This window comes from Chaetura pelagica, unplaced genomic scaffold (genome assembly GCF_000747805.2).
Source record: "Chaetura pelagica isolate M959 unplaced genomic scaffold, ChaPel_1.0 scaffold7, whole genome shotgun sequence".
NCBI classification, from domain to species: Eukaryota; Metazoa; Chordata; class Aves; order Apodiformes; family Apodidae; genus Chaetura; species Chaetura pelagica.
The window spans coordinates 87,362-104,900 of record NW_009953920.1 but is presented as its reverse complement, the minus strand read 5'-3'; the positions used below and the strand labels follow the sequence as shown (position 1 = coordinate 104,900).

General features: G+C 39.2%; 1 protein-coding gene across 1 annotated transcript in view; it reads left to right on the top strand.

The window, feature by feature from the left end:
• Window positions 1–17,539, top strand: part of AMPH (amphiphysin) — a 124,779-nt gene that overhangs the window by 32,883 nt on the left and 74,357 nt on the right. The window lies entirely within an intron of this gene.

The following is a 17,539-nucleotide window of genomic DNA, read 5'->3' as shown; positions in this document are numbered from 1 at the left end:
TCCCTTTCCCTTTCCCTTTCCCTTTCCCTTTCCCTTTCCCTTTCCCTTTCTTTTCCTTTTTTGTTGTTGTTTTTTATTTTTGTTTTTTAATATAGCAGACAGATTCACTACTATGAAAAAAAATATTTTCATTATTGTTTTTCTTCATCAGAAAGGGTATATCAAGAAGAGAAGAGCTCCTAAGCATAAAAGAGTGTTGAGCTTATACTGCACACTAGGAGGAAAGGTGTGAGAGTGATTTCCTAGGTGTTATTCAGCATATCCTTGAATAAGTCCAGCACTTTTACAACTGCCTCTGACCCGCACAAGCCAGGAGGTAGGATAGCACAAGAGTTGTTCCTTTTCCTGAAAGAGCCCGTCTAGGGAACAGGGCTCAGGCTGAGCCTGGGACATGTAATTTAGTCTAGGTGTTTTAGGTGCTGAATGTTTGGTTTTGTAGCCCAAATACAGCAGAAAGACCAAGGCCTATCTATTTGTCTTTATTAAATCTTTGCGTTGCTCACATGAATTGCATCTGAAGTGCAAATTCTTGTGGTATTGTAAAATCTTACTGTGATTTCTCATCTATTTGAGGCTTCTTAATGATATGTAGGATGCAGGGTCCTACATTCTGCAGGAAATTGTTCTCATCTCCACACTTCTTTTCTTGCACTGTTTCTCGATGAAGGGGAAGAGGAAGGGGAAGGGGAAAGGGAAAGGGGAAGAGAAAAGGGAAGGAGAAGGGAAAGGGGAAGGGAAAAGGGAAGGGGAAGGGGAAAGGGAAAGGGGAAGGGAAAGGGGAAGTGAAGGGAAGGAAAGGAAAAAGACAGCAGCTTTTGGGATCTCCTTGTGTTTCTGGTCTTAGTTCCACTGATTCTTTCTGTTGTCTTGGCCTATTAGGGAAAAGGGAAGGGGAAGGGGAAAGGGAAAGCGGAAGGGAAAGGGGAAGGGAAGGGAAGGAAAGGAAAAAGCAGCTTTTGGGATCTCTTTATGTTTCTGGTCTTAGTTCCACTTATTCTTTCTGTTGTCTTGGCCTATTTATAGTCTAGCATGGATGTTGTGATGAGGGGGTCCTGCTGGGCAGGTGAGAGGGAGTGGGCAGTGATGGGAATGTGGCTGGATGCCCTTACGTAAGGCTCTGAGCCTGCAGTGATTTGCCTGTGGCAAAGCTGACTCTGACTTAGGCCATGTGATCCAGGAGCCTGGAGTGGCACCCGGTGCTGCCTGCAGCAGCAGTGTAACCTTTTAGTGACATATTCGTAAGGAGTCTTATATTGCTATGCTAAAACTGTCTAATTTTTTCTTACCCAAAGATGACCCTGGAATCTCTGAAACATTTATATTTAGACCAGTGTTATAAACCATGCACAGTGATTTCCTCAGAAATCTGTGCCACTGACAGAGATCTTCAGGCATTCACAGATGCATAATTCTTCTGAAACAAAAGGGTGAATAGCTGAAGGCTAGAAAGAGAAATGCTGTATCAACATAGTTCTTTGAATCTGAAAACCTTGCTTTAAATAGTGTCATCCTAATTTCTGAGCAGATTTAGAATCAATTAAGTTAATTATGGAAAGAGAAAGCAAAGGACTCGGATGTTGTAGCCCTGTTAATCACACTGACTTGCACTTAATCACACAGTTTTGCATTTATATTTTTTTACCCTCTGTGAGGATTGCAGTGTTTTATGCAGAAGCCATCTCAGGCATTACTAAAATGTAGCATCCTTTTGAAGGAGGATGTGTCAAATGTCTCACAGCCTGCAGCAGTGCTGACAGCTTCTGAGGTCAGGAAGAAGAGAACAGGGGAAAGGAGAAAGTTAAGAAAATATAACAACTTGAATGTTTTTATTCTTAGTGCTGTGAAAAATATGCTGTGGTCAATACATGGGACTAACAAGATTTAGCTTTGCTACTTTTACAAAAATGTAGCATCATGGATGGCCTCTTAGCAACCTGCTGAGGTGCTGGGATTTAAATTGGAGGAAGGAATGGCATCTGCTGAATAAGTAACATAATTTCTTGCAGCGTCCAAGATTTCTATTGTGGTTATTAGTCTTAGTAGACATCTAGTGCATAAAAATCTCTGAAAGAAAAAAAAAAAAAAAAAGAGATAAGAGTTATAAAAAGTTATAAACCTTTCCTTTAGGTTGCATCTTGTCAGCTTTTGTTGCCTTAACACTGTCACATTTTAGGAATACCTCACATAATCACCTGCCCATATTGTTATTGATTTACCTGCAGGCCTACAGGAATCAAAGAAGTCAAGATCATTGCATGGATTAAAATAGCATGCATCACATTGAAATTATGATGGAGGAAGCATAAACAGACCAGGAAGGCTGATATGAGATTCTTGTCCTGAAGTTTTATTACTCAGGGTGACATGAAGTCTAAAAGAAACATCAGATTTTAATGTGTGTTTGTAGTTTAGGTCATAAGTCAATTAAAGGTTTCAGTGTCCTACCTCTGGGATCATTATTAAGAATTAGGAAATTACATCTGCAAAATTAAACTCACTGACATCTCAATCCTTGAGTTTATAGTGTGTATTAAATAACGCTTTTCCTGTTTTATTTTGCTGCAGAATCCTAATTTAATAATGGAGACAGAAGGAGTTTGTGTGTGGTACTTAATTCTGTTAAATTTATTTAATGTTGTGGTTCAGATTTCTGTACAAATTGAGTTCTTCACATTGTAAAAGGAAGTCTGATAAACATGACAGATATGGATAAATTTTTTTTAAAATTTAGTTCAGTTTAGTGTATTGACTTGTATCTTATGTATATCTTACTGGCATTTTTTTTTTTTTAATTATATCACGGAGACTTGAAAGAGTACTTTTAAGATCTTAACTATTTTATAATGATGTATTTTTAATATTGATATTTTTGTTAAAACTATTTCATATCATTCGTAACATAAAGAATAAGTAAAAACATAGTTACTATAGAATCTTTGAAAACAAGGGAACAGCAAAATCATGGTTCTATGATCATAGAATCATAGCATCATTAAGGTTGGGAGCGACCTTAAAGAGCACCAAGCTCCAGACCCCCTGCCATGAGCAGAGAACCCCACCACTAGACCAGGTTGCACAAAACCTCATCCAACATGGCCTGGGTGGAGCATCAACCCTCCCTGGGCAAACCATTCCAGTTCCTCACAACCCTTATAGTGAAAAATTTCTTCCTAATATCTAACCTAAATCTCCCCTCTCTCAGTTTAAAACCATTATCCCTTGTCCTATCACTACCTTCTCTGATGAAAAGCCCCTCCCCAGCTTTCCTGTAGCCCATTTCAAGTACTGGAAGGTGCTATAAGGTCTCCCTGGAGCCTTCTCTTCTCTAGGCTGAACAGCCCCAACTCTCTCAACCTGTCTTCACAGCAGAGGTGCTCCAGCCCTTTGATCATCTTGGTGGCCTTTCTCTGGACCCTCTCCAGCAGCTCCATATCTTTCTTGTGCTGAGGGCTCCAGAACTGTACACAGCACTCCAGGTGGGGTCTGACCAGAGCAGAGCAGAGGGGCAGAATCCCCTTCCTGCCCTGCTGGCCACAGTTTCTCTGATGCAGCCCAGGATGTGTTTGGCTCTCTGGGCTCCAGCACACACTGGTGGTTCATGTTGAGCTTCTCATCCACTACCACCCCCAAGTCCTTCTCCTCAGGACTGCTCTCAGGCCAGTCTCCCCCCAGTCTATATTTGTGCCTGGGGTTGTGCCGACCCAGGTGCAGGACCTTGCACTTGGCCTTGTTGAACTTCATGAGGTTGGCACTGGCCCACCTCTCCAGCCTGCCAAGGTCCCTCTGGTTGGCATCCCCTCCATCTGGGGTGTCAACCACACCACACAGCTTGGTATCATCAGCAAACTTGCTGAGGATGCACTCAATCCCACTGTCCATGTCTCCAACAAAGCTGCTAAACAGCACTGGTCCCAATACTGACCCCTGAGGGACACCACTCATCACCTGCCTCCATTTGGACATTGAGCCATTGACCACAACTCTCTGGGTGCAGCCATCCAGCCATGCTGATATGTGATTTCTCAGTGCTTTTTTAAAAAAATTCAACATTACCAAAATTCCAAAGTTGGACATTCCAGGAATACTTGAAATCTGAATGGGACTAAATTGTATCTACCTGTAGTAGAGGTGCTATTATGCTATTATGGGGTTAAGTTATGCCACACCACCCAGATGTGCCCACCTTAAGGAGCAGTGGGTCTCAAGACTCTTCTATTCAGGCTAAAATGGCACAAAGTGCAATTGACTTTGTCTTTATCAGTTCCCTGGAGGCCAGAACACATGGGCTGTGTCTACATTAGGTTTGTGAACTGACAATGCTTTATCTCTAGATCAAAACAGTAGGTGTTGAGGCATCTTGCTCTAGAATAAGGGCTTGCAGTAAAGTATTAAAGCTGTTTAATCTTGAGCTGCTCCCATGACAGGAAATCAGTGACTGGCCCAATTTGAAAGTTTGAAAACATTTAGCTATCTAAAGTGCCTGTTGTTTTGCTGAGGAGAAAAGACACAGTCTTTGCTGAAAGGCAGTGAATGCTGCTTATTTAGAAGGAGACTGGGTGCCAGAGTGCTGCAATAATAATTCCATTTCAAAGACAAGGCAGGAGTTTGTTAATTTGAGAAAGTCCAATCTAACTAACACAAATGACTTAGTACCCTTTCCCTCACAGGGAAAAAGCTGGCCTGACAGCTTGTTAAAAACTCTGGTCCATAGTCTTAAGAGTGTAAACTGCCTCCTGAGTAAGTGACTGGCTCACTGTGATTACCTGAGGGCCTTTTTTCTCCCATAAACAGAACTGGGCAAAAGATATCCTGTGATCCCATTGCTTGATGGATTGGGAAGGTCTTTAAAGACTTATGTTTCTAAGAATTCATAGATGTAGATCTTGTTTTTCCTCCTGTCACCTCCATGGAGAACTGCAGTAATTTTAGCTCTATCAGCAGCCTCATTGTGCAGAGATAAGCACTGGCCAAAATTTGATAGACTTCATCTTGCAGTGTGTAATCTAATACTCAGAGATAAATTCTAAAAGAAGCAAAGTATTGGCCAACTTCCACAATTTCTAGATGTTAGCTATTATGGGACCTTATGCTGTGGAATCCATTAAATCTTTCTATTAGAGTATTTTGTTGCTGTTAAAGTAGATAAGAATATTCTGAAAATAATATTTTGCAGGTTTTAAAGAATCACAGAATTGTTATGGTTGGAAAGGACCTCTGAGATCACTGAGTCCAACCATCAATGCAAAAAAAAAACCCCAAACAAACACAAACAACAACACACATGCCACCAGAAAACACCCACACACAAAAAAAACAAACCCAGACCCCTACAATCTGAGCCACTGGAGCATGCCCTGAAGTGTCATATCTGCACACTTCTTGAATACCACTAAGGATGGTGACACAACCACCTCCCTGGGCAGGCTGTTCCAGTGCCTAATCCTTCCTTTAAAAGGAAAGTTCCTTCCTTTTGTCTAGAGTTGTTTGGATCAATTTTCCTTGCAGTACTCAGAGTCCTAGATATTGTTTTCCTGTTATCTTGCAACAGCTAAAGACATCTGGTAATCAGAATATTCACCCTGAGTGTAAATGCTAGAAAGTCACTGGTGTCAGGCTGGATTTTCCAGAAGCCCTCCAATGAGACTGTCTGGCTTTGGTTCTGCTACATGTGGGCCAAGGCCTAAACACCACAGTTATACTTCCCCCTACGTGATTAATCCCGTTGGCTTTGGAGGGATTTATGACATTAAAGCTATGTCATTGGAATCCTGAAGCTAACTGAGATAAACATCCCTGGACAGATAATTTATCCCTGCAACTTTAGTTATTGCATTAAACAAGCTTCTGTGCTATTACAATGTATGGAGTAATCTTTGTTACTCAGAAGCAATGTCACCATATATTTAAATAACAAAACCAGTATTTGTTTTTAAGGCATCTAAGAGCATCATGCATTTTCTAAAGTATTCCTGCCTAATATCCTTCAGAACCTGTGGATGACAAATACTTCTGTATTTCTAGAAAAATCTCCTTTATATTCCTGTAAGTGAAAAAAAAAATTATGTGGTACATTTCTGATCTTTTAGAGGCTGCCAGAGGTTACATTTATGTTTATGAATGTCTACAATTTTGCTTGCTGTTTAAAGCTATTATAGTTCATTATGTGAGAAGCATCCCTTATGAAAGCATATAGTCAAAATAACTTAAAACATGTCTTTGTTAAGAAAATACTTGCTGCAGAATTTATTTTACACAGCTGAAAATTTCAGGGACTGCATTTGCTACAAAGGAAAAAAATCAGGCTTTACACATATTCCCATATTTGCCTTTATTAACTTATATTTTGCACCAGAACTTAATTTTTGCTGCAAGAACTATGACAGTTTGAGTAGGTATGACAGACAATATGAAGTAATGTTTGCCATATGTATCACTTTATTTTTAGGAGTGGTAGAGAAACGAATCCTGTTTGTCTTTCTCACACATTTAGATCCACAAATCTAATTGCCCAAGTGATATAATTGAGATTTGGACCTTTTTCTGTGCTTGTACTCAGTTATACGTGCTTTTTTAGTTTTTAGTTCTTTGTGTTGCTCAATAATCATTAAGAGAGGATTGTATGAGCACAGTGTTGATGCACAACATCTACATGTTCAGTTTAAAGCTCTCATTTTGGCATATTGAATGTTTAAATTACAGGCTGGCACAGCTGCTTAATCAACTCCTGTGCCTCAGCTTCCTACCCCTCAAATGGAGGTGTTAAAATCCAATCCTGGACTGACTGATTTAAAGAGGTGTTGGGGAGATGGTCACTTACTGTGGTGATCGTGGTGGACAGGAGTATTTAGAACTGACTGTACATTTGAGCTCCAAATGTAGTTAAGACACTGAGGAATGGATCTCTTTTTGATGAGAGATGTGCAAAGTGGTTTTTTTTTCATAGGATTTAGCCTTGAATATCAAATTGTTGTAGTTTAGTCTCCTTTGCTGCTGTTTCATGCCCAACGCCATTTCAGATCCATTTTCACATGTAAGCTGATTTTCAGTGCTTCACACATTTCTTTCTACCACTGATGTTAAAATACTTGAAGTGTTTTTCGAGTTATTTTCCTCCATAGGACTGATTTCTCAAAGCTGATGAAAAGATGGGGAAACCAAACGGAGTTCAAGGACCTGGAGTAACTTAAGGAAACACTAATTTAGACATATTATTACTAAAGAAGAAAGTTACCTGCGAGCTGGAAAGAGTCTAGGGCAAAGCCAAGACAATACTCAAACACTGGAAAACGTGACCACAAGGAAAAAGCAGAAAGCAAGCCCTACCTGTGCTCTGCATACTGCAGATCTGAGCAACACCACAATTGTTTCCACATTCAGCAGCTCTGAGGGCTAATTCTGTAGTCTCATTCCCAAGCTTTATGGGAGAAGGTGAAGCTCTATTTGTTGCAATGGCTCACTCGAGGTCCAAGTGTCAAAGCTGGAGCACTGACACCACCACTGCTGGTAGACCTTGCTGACCTTAGCTCACTTCAGAGGTTTTTTTCCTTTACAGTAGCTAAAAGGCCATAACCTGGGGTGAGCATGAAGAAAATGATGCACATAACTGAGAACAGGCAAGCTTATCCTTAGCAGTTATTAATAAGAAAAGTAGAAATACACCATGTTAGCTGAGCAGCTTTAGAATACTTGAATGTTGTGAGGGACTGTTTAACTTTCAGTAATGGAAAAAATGCTGGATAATTCTAAAAAGCAATGAGAAAAAAAACAGGTAACTTTCTTAAAAAATATCTAACTAGCACATTATGCTGGCTTTATTATTCCTTTATAGAGCTGGTCTTGGGGAATTTGTGATTGCTACAAGATTATGCCTTCACAAATTCTAGTAAGTCTGAAATAAATGTCTTGTGGATTAGTAAATTTCTGGAAAAATGATTTTTAAAAACCAGAGACAGACCTGGGTGTCTTCAAAGAGTTACTGAGTTGTTAAATTAGCTGAACCAAGTGTATATACTCCATCTAATTTTTCAGACTGTTTGGGAAGTTTTAAAAATAAACTTATTTATCATTTCATCTAGTGATGAGTGAATTCACCTGGGAATGTTATGTCAGTGTCACTGTCTTCCTCTGGACAAGAAGAGATGCTTGAAGTATCACAAAGTAGCTTATCAGCAGGTGTTGCCATGGACAGACTCATCGCTGATATTTAGTGGGCAATATTTTAATGATCTATGAAGAAACAGCAAATTCCTCCACAGATGAGCCTCAATCTGGAAAATGTTTTGCAAAGTACTAGATGAAGGATGAAATTATCTTTGTGTTATGAATTGCTATGTGTGGCATGACATGAGACTGTCTTAACAGGTGGTAAAATATTCTGTTGGCAAGCCATCAAACCACACTGGTTTTGTTTCCCCAGGGCTCCACTCTATCAGTCCTGTAGTGAAGATTGCTCTGAAGCTTCAAAGAGAAATCCCATTCTTGCTGGATGTGAAGGAGCCTCAGGGCGAGCAGCACTCACACCTCAGTGTGTGCTGGGCCAAACGTTGGTGTCTCTTTCTAGCTTCAGCTGACACCTTTCTTGAGAAGGGGAGGCAGTGAAGATTAGGCATCTGTATTGCTACTTGGAGTCTGTGGATTCATTCAGAAGCCAAACTGATAAAGCACAAACCCAGCAGTAGCCTGTATTGTAGATGTAATGGTGAAGTGGAAGGAAAGGAAATTCACCTGTTAGCTCTTAGATGCTGTGCGATGAGAAGTGTGTGAGCTCTGTTAACTGCCCGTGTCAGGAATGGCTGCTCTCTTATCTCTGCCACTATCTTTGCACTTTTACTGATGTAACTGTAATTTGGGGTCTAAGGATGTGGATTATGATCTCACAAACAGAAGAAAAACATACTCTATCAGATCTCTTCAAAATAATTTTTCTTTCTCTCCGGTGATACTGATTTTTTTTAAAGCTTATATCTGAATGTTCCTCTACTTCAAAGAAATTACTTTTATTTGTAAATTACCTTTTGTCTGCCTTTTGTCATGAGAATTAACCTAGAGGTACCTGTAATGCTATTGAATTACTTCCAACTTCATATCATTCTACTGAAGGGAGGTTATATTTTACCACTAACATTCTTTATCTATTTAGTGCCAAAATCTATATATTTTATCACAAATTGGTTCAGTTTTATTTTAATCAAGACCAATAGGAAATATTGCTACTGGATCTCAGAACTGAGTACTGCAAATCAGATACCATAATGTGAATATAAGGAGAAATAGCCTGAAAAGCATCACCACTTAAAGTGAAAGCCTGGTTTCCTTAAGTTCTTAATCCACTGAAAGCATATCATCAAAGCTAAATAAAGTAAACAAGAGTCTGCTATATATATTCTGTGGAATTAGACAGTGGGAGAATGCATGTGCACTTTTTAAATTCAAGGTCTGCTTTATTGAATGTGATCTTTGTTTTGGCCTTGTGACTGAAAAGATTTTTGCTTGATTATTTTCTGTTTGACTCCCAGGAAACAGGAAGAACATCACATGCTTGCTGTGATAAATCCAGAGAGACACTCTGTAAAGGACAAAGTTGTGTTTTTCCTGGTAGAATTTAAATGTTTAATTAAGAAAGGAAAACTATAGTTGCCATAGATAAATTACAGTTTTATATCTCCCTTCTTGGCCCAGGAAAAACTTGATTAATTTAGAGATAGGAAATTTCTTCTCAGGTATCATTGTTAAAGACTTAGGTAGGATAAATTATACTTTTTACACTTTGAAAATATGGTGAATAAAGGATTTTCAAGTGCCTATGTTTTTTCTTTTACCAGTTCTTAAGGACTATGAGTATCAAGTAAATAGACAGCTGAAGAGCTAGGAGGTCACCAGGTAAAAGTAAACATCAGAAGAGACATTATTATTTGTGGGGTTTGGGTAGGATCTTCAAACAAATCAAAATGGTGGTCTCCTTGTCTTTGGTGCTGTGAAAGGATAAAGTCTCTTGATTTGAAACACTTGCAGCCAAAAAAAGGCAGAAAGTGGATAGAAGATTGGGTAAATGAAGTTGTTGCATGAACAGAGCAAAACATAATCGGGGCAGTAAATAACTTATTTCTTCAATTGCTCTTTTTTTTTTGAGAAAGCAGTATTAAGGAAAGTGTCTGCTCAACAAAAACTGTGAGGACAAAGGAAAGGGGATTAGGAAAGTGGAGGAGCTGGTAAGAAAGAGGGAAATAAAAAGTGATGAGGAGAATGTGAGTCTTAATGTACAACAAGTCTGAGATGCTCTGATCACTACTAGAAATATATCTGGGTACTTTTCAGCTAGATGAGTATCTGATGAGCATCTGATGAGATTTTTTAAAATTAATTCAGCAGTGTATATTATTTATTTATGTGGGATACAGTAAAGGGGACAGAAATTCAGCCAAGGATATTATTACTAATTGTGCAGGCAGCTAAATTTAGCTCTTGTTCAACCAAAAGAAGTAATCAATCTTTTCAAGAAGTGTGAGAGCAACACCATCCACAAAAAGGCAAACAGATTGTCTTTCCGGTTCCTTAAGATTCCTTTTGGTTCATTCTTCCTCTTCTGTATAGCTCTGATGCAGATAATCTGGACACAGCTGATTTCTGTACTGTGCATCTCCTTTTCAGAGGCAGATAGCACAGAGGTTGAGATGCTAGTCTAGAATCATCAGATCTCATATCCTGCTTGTGCAACTACCTTTGAACTTGGCATAGAAATTACTTGTCTCTCCTGTACCTTGTTTCCCCAGTAATAAAGTGAGCAAAGAAGGAACTATTATTGCATTGAGAGGTTTTGTGAGGGAAAAAAAACCAAACATCTAAGCTTGTTGTATTTAATTTCTTTCCATTTTTTTTTCCTCTTTAAGCCACATTCCGTGAAAATCACCTGTCATACTCCAGTCCAGCATCTCTATTCTCCTCTATAACACAAGTTAGTCATACAGAGCAGACAGGGGAAAACTGGTCCCCTACTTCCCCTCCATAAATAATAAACGTCTCCATAGTTTACTTTTTGAAGCACGTGACAATTCTTTGAAGCTGTGCCAGCCTTTCACATCCACTGGGGAGAAGCACCTTTCAGAATATATGCAGAGAGTGTCTGATGAGACACCTTGCTATGTTGGAGAGTCCTATACTACTGAACCCTGTGAAGATCCCAAGAGACAAGCAGGAGCATTCCCTAGCAGTACTTTGTCATAGCTGTTAGTATCCCTTCCCTTCTCACCAGTAAAACAAGGTGCAAATTCCAAAGCTCATCTTTCAGTCTCCTTAAATCCCTGCAGCCCAGCTGAGCATTACTGTGAGCCCTCTTAGGATCACACAAAGACAGAATGATAGCCAGCTATTACTATGTTAAATTTTGCAAGGGTGCCTACTTCCAGCAGACCAAATTTGCTGGCTATTACAACAAAAAACTGAGCAATGGTCTACATGTTGTGGTGCACTGCAGTGTGCATGTCAGTGCTCTCTGGAAAGTACTTTCTGGTTTTAACCAAATGACTAAGGACTAATGTAAAAGTCTGTGGCTTCATTCGGAGAGGAATCAGTCTTGTTTATTTTGTGGATCTCTCTGGAGCATTTTTGCATCATCTGGGCAATGATGTACAATTAGATTCTGTAATTTGCAGAAAGGTTATTATAATCATCTCTCATAGCATAATGTTCACATTTATCATTTAGGCTGTGTCTAAATTCGCTCTTTCAGTTTTGATTAAGAGAACATGTATTATCATAGTATTTTATGCTTGTCTGAACATTATTCAGTGCTCATTTGTTAGCAAACTGTTCCCATGCATCATGATATTTTACAATACTCAAAGCACCAGGAAGCAAAAGTTGACCAAAAAGTAACAAAAGAAAACCAGCCATGAGAAAAGTGAACCTTAATGCTTCTTGAAACACAAATACTTCACCAGAGCTTCACAAGCAGCAGGACAATCTATCCATAAGAAAAAATCCATCAGAGCTACAAAATGCAAAGAGACCACGTAAGGAATTCATTGAAGTGCAGTTTTTTAGGGGCTGGAAGAGGGTTCTGTAGGAGTGTCACTACACACTTGTCATGTATCTTCTCTAGGCATCTTCTTTGAGAGGAGGTGGAGAGAAGTTATTAGATTAAACGGACAGTTGGTCTGACCTGTAATTTTTATACTCCCATACCAGAGAGTGCCTGGTATCTAGCAGCATTCATGCTGTTCAGGATATGACTTCAGGATACTCAGGGAGGTTTAGACTAGATATTAGGAAGAATTTATTTGCCAGAAGAGTAGTCAGGCTGTGGAACAGGCCAACCAGGGAGGTGGTGGAGTCACCATCCCTGGAAGTATTAAAAAAAGGTGTAGACATGGCACTTCAGGACATGCTCTAGTGAGCTTGGTGGGTTTTTCTGGGTTGATGGTTGGACTAGATGATCTTAGAGGTCTTTTCCAGCTGTGACAATTCTGTGATTCCCTTTTGCTTTGTGACCTCATACAGCAGACGTTGCCTTTGTCATATATTAGGATAGCAATTGTGGAGTTGCAGCCGTCCACTAAATGGTAAATTCCCAAACTGCAGTATGCTGTGATGGGCTTCCTCCTAGTATGTGATCCAGCATATCAAACTACAGCAATAAAAGACAGCTGTAAATGGTGGACAAATGAGGATTATTTTGCCCCGTGTAAGAGAAGACATGAATGGGAGACTGGGGAATAAATCTCAGTATAACAACAGTGACGTGAGATACATGATGAGATGATGAAGACTGTCATTTACTGAATGCTCAGCAGTTCTCCATATCATTAATACTGTAAGTGTGCACAGAAAAAAATAAGATGGTAACTACAGATCACCTAAGATTGATCTGGCAGCCTGATCTAAGTTTAGTCATTTCTTAAGATCTGAAACAGAAACAATCTGTACTGCAGATTCCACTGAAGATGAGGAAGAAAGAGTGGTCAGAGAAGCACAGGTGTTTCCTGGAAGTCTTCTGTTCCCTTCTGTGTCTGTAAATTTATTGGCTGTCTCCACAGAAATTCTTTCCTTAACAAAAACTTTGAGTGTTCTGGGTTGGATGGTCATTGGTTGATCCTTAATGATTTAAAGCATATTTTCTTAAATTGTCACTTCTGTGTTTTATGAACCGCTGGTTCTTCTTGAGACTTCAAAAACAGTTCAGAGCACCACCCTTGCTGAGCTCCTGTATTTGCCTGGTGGCCAGCTGCAGTCCTTGGGATGTCTAGGGGGGTTTCTGCAATAAACCAGCACCCCAAAAAGACACTTCTTACCAGTGAAGAGCTTTATTGTAATGTCTTTCTGCATTTTATATAGCCTCCTTAGTAAAATGTTCAGTGTTCTGTTTTAAGCAGGTTTTCAGGCTTTTGAGAGTCTGTTAATGTTTTTTCCACAACCCTTCAGCAGATATTTATGAGAACAGAGGCTTGGACAAACATTTGTCACTGTCAGCTGTTGTTCCTGCAGGAACACAATGGTGAAATAGCAGAAGCAGCAGTACAAAGGCAAGCCTGAGTTCTTGGAAAGTGTATAGTATTTGTAGTGGGGAAAGCAGGAAATTCAGTCAGCCTCTTGGAAAAGAGAAGCAACTGAGCCTGTTGCATTGGAGCTACGTTGGAATCAAAATGTTCATAGTGGAATTGAAACTGAGCAATACACTGTGCTTTTTCAGACATGTATGTCTTGACTCTGTGATGAGAATTTATACTTATTTGGTATGTTCTGGTTTCTGCTCTAATTACTTTGAAAAATCCTAATAATATTAAATATGGTCTAGGCCAAAAAAATGAGCTTTTTTGGAAAGCCAAGGCTTTCACCCTGAAAAGAAAATCTTAAATACAGGAGGGTTGGTTATCTATATTATAACTTTGTGCAAAAACAAAAATAAAAATCCCAAAACCAAAGTGAAAGCAAAAAAATAGCACTAAAGAAAACAAAACAAAGCAAAGCAAGTTTTGAAATAACCTTTAAGTAGTTTTCTAATTAGGACATTCCACCTACTTTTTATTAAATACCTTGTGCACATTTCAATCCTACTGTGTAATACTATTGAAAAATATGTCTGCCCATCTTCTTTTTCTCATCGTATTTGGATATTTCCATCCTGGAGGCTTTGACATCATGGTAAAACAAGTTTTATTTTGTTTTTAAATGCCAAGAGTAGTCAGATATGAATGTTACCTTGTTGGAGAGGAGACCTTTTATTATTTGGACTAAACACACAGCTCCATCAGCTTTGAACTAGTTTAATTCACTGTCTCTTCCCCCTCTTTGCAGGGGAAATATCAAGCAGCACTGTTGTAATAATTCTCCCCCTAGTTTCACTTCAGCGACCATGCGCTAACAGTGAGCAAGTAGGAATCTCATGTGGCTTCACTGAGTCTTTTGTCTTGAGTATTTGTTCCATTTCTTGAGTTTAGCATCCTGCTCTCATGCTTGATTGAAAGTCAGTAGATAAGTTTTGGAAGTAGGTCTGTTGCCAATTTCATACTTCAATATGTTGTCTTCCAAGGCAGTTTTTATTTCTGGAACAAACAGTTTCTGAAACTTTGTTTCTACACTACTCAAATACCAGCTGGGTATTATGGATCATGCTTAGCTTTTCTGATGTGACACTTGTTATGATTTTGTGCTGTTGGATGCTTTGTACAGCATCCCACTATGTGAAAACTTCTGTCTCTGAAAACTTGGAGCCTGTGTGGGGCTTTTTTATATTTTTGGAGGGAAAGGTTGAACTTTGTGACAGAGGGTTGTTTCTTTGTCTCTCTGGAATTACTGTCAGGCTATCATAACCTTGGGGTCATTATATTCTTGCCTTATGAGTTCTTGCACTGTGTATCTGGATGTGTATGCTTGATGACTTTTATGAAGGACATCAGACATCTTTGATATTCTCACTCAAATTGTATGTGTTTATGTATCATTTATTTATCTCAGTAACACATTGCCAGACAATTCCTCTCTGCATGTATTCACTCAACAGCATCTAGGTTTACCCTCAGATCAAATTTAGCTTTTACTTCATTCTCAGTGCTAGCTGGACTTAATTATTTAGTTTGTGTATTGTTAATGACATGCTGGGTCAACACTGATATTAATTTTAGATCCTTAACATAATTCAGTGCCTTAAGCAAATTGTATATTATCACATTTGGAGACTGCAGTTAAGAAAAAAGTAAAGCAGCAATTTCAAATTATTTTAATTTTTTTTTTTCATTTCTTTTTATGGCATTTTTTGAGAAAAGTTACTGGTAGCTTATTTAGTCTAATTATATGAAATGGAGTAGCTTTTTACCTGTTCTTTTTGGGGTAGGGTGGTCTTGTTCACCAGCTATTTTATACAGTCTTCAGAAGACTACAGATTACTTGACTGTAGAACGTTTCTTGAGATTCAGTTAATGTCTGTTTCTTTATATTTAAAAAAATATTTCTCTGTATGGGCATGGTAAAAAAAATAAAAAATAAATAAAAAGTGCTATCCCCCTGCATCTTCTGAGTCCAAGTCTCATCTGAGCACTACATGTCACTGAATATTCAGCAATAGCTATGGTTCCTCTGCTCTTTCTTTTTATAATGCCTGAATCTAAATCCACAACATGACTTACCTACCCCACAGACCTAAAATAAAATGTTAGCCACTTATCCACCCAGGTCTCCTTTCTTTGGCATATTGTAGAGCACTCCAAGGCTTTTGCAAAAACTGTCCATCTACCTGTCTCCTGTCCTCAGGGGCCACCAATAAACTGAGCTATTCCTGTTAGTAAATCTAATCCTTATCTAGAAGGATGCCTGAACTGAGGCTTAACAGGGAGGTAACACACTTGCTGCTCCTGAGCACAGCCTTCATTTAAGGGCCACCAGATGTTTTTCAGTAACCTGGGCATTTTAAATCTATATTTTCTTGACCAATATCTAAACTTGCTTTTTCCTATCCCTAGCCCTACACCAGATCCAGATTCTAATCTTGACCCAGATACTCTATATAACAAGATGAACAATGTATTTAAAATTTATTTCATACTGACCACGAGAGGACTTGAAGTTAGAGGAATCCATGTGTAGTGTAGATAAGCCTTCATCTGGCCTTAACCCTACTCCAAAGACATCCTTTAGGTGGTGACCAAACTGAGAAAAAATAAACTCCAAACTATACACTTCTGGTGACAAGAGACTTCCACTTTGAGAAAGAAGTGCACAAGGAAGTGCTGAAAGGTAGAGATCCATTTCTCAGATTTACCTTCACTATAGTCACCTCTGTGTTTAGATTACCAGTGGTAAAATTGTGGTTACAGTTTGGTTGCAAGAGGTTGAGCTACACATTCACTGGTCCATGGGTCTATATGGATAGGATCTAAAGGAACCTGTGAGGAACAGCTTGTTCTAGCTCCAGTCTGCTACACTTTCTCTTTGTAGACTTGTAGGGATAAGATTAGGAATGCATTTAGGAAAAGAGTGAGTGAACCCCTGTTATCTCTGTGTATGGCATGGGCTGCAGAACTTCCATGAGGGCAAGTATCATTAGCTGATGTCAAGCCTCTGGCTTGGAACTTATAGTTTAAACCATGTGATATATCCATAGTTCTGGTTTGGGTTAGAATTAGGAAAATTGGGAAGACATGTTATTAATGGCTATTTAACGTAACCCAGGATTAACATTAAGGTTAGTGTTTCCAGAGACCTAGTTCTGACAATGCATCTTAGTTCTCAGTTTAGCTAAATACCTGTAGAGAAACTGAAAGTTGGAGATAGAATAAAAACCCGCAAACCATAGGAGGTAGGTGCTGTTCCCCTCTGAGCCTTGAGGTATTTGGAAACATGGTTGTGTGCCATTAATGTTTTGGAAAAGAGAAAAAAGTTTATTATGACAACCTTTCTTGTCATGATTTGTTACCTATGTTATGAATTGCTCAGACTCCAGTTAACATGCTTCCTACTTGTCCCTGTGAAGATGGCTTGAAGCCTCCTGTGGTCAGGAGGCTTACCTGGCAGCCACCTCTTTGAAAAGGAAATGTTGGATTTACAGAGAGCCTCCTGGTGTGCATCAAAGTTGTGCCACAGTCGGGAACTCTGTTTTGCTCATTGGTGACAAGGAGCAATGTGAAGGCCTGTGATGAGTTGAAATGTTAAATTAAATGATTCCTCTGTAAAACCATCTGTGATACTTATTAATATTTTATGAAGTGATGTGAGCATATGAGGTCTCTGGGAGTATTCAGCAGCCCAAATGAGCTGGGGGAATGAAAAGCTAAAACAGCTCTTGGCAGCAAAAGGCTAGTCTTTATCTTTTTTCCTCTCTGATATCATTCTTTCTGCTGTAAATGTGCCAAAACATCCTTGAGGTTCCACATGCCAAGTCTACAGGTAGTGTTGCATTGCCTTCATTATCATCTTGACCCCTGGTTTCCACTGCAGCAATGCTCACACTCCTTTGTGCAGCCTGGTTCTGTGGTGTGGGACTGGCTGGGGTTGGGAGAGACAGGTGGTCAGAGGAAGAATATGCCAGGACTGGATCTTTACAGTCTTTGTC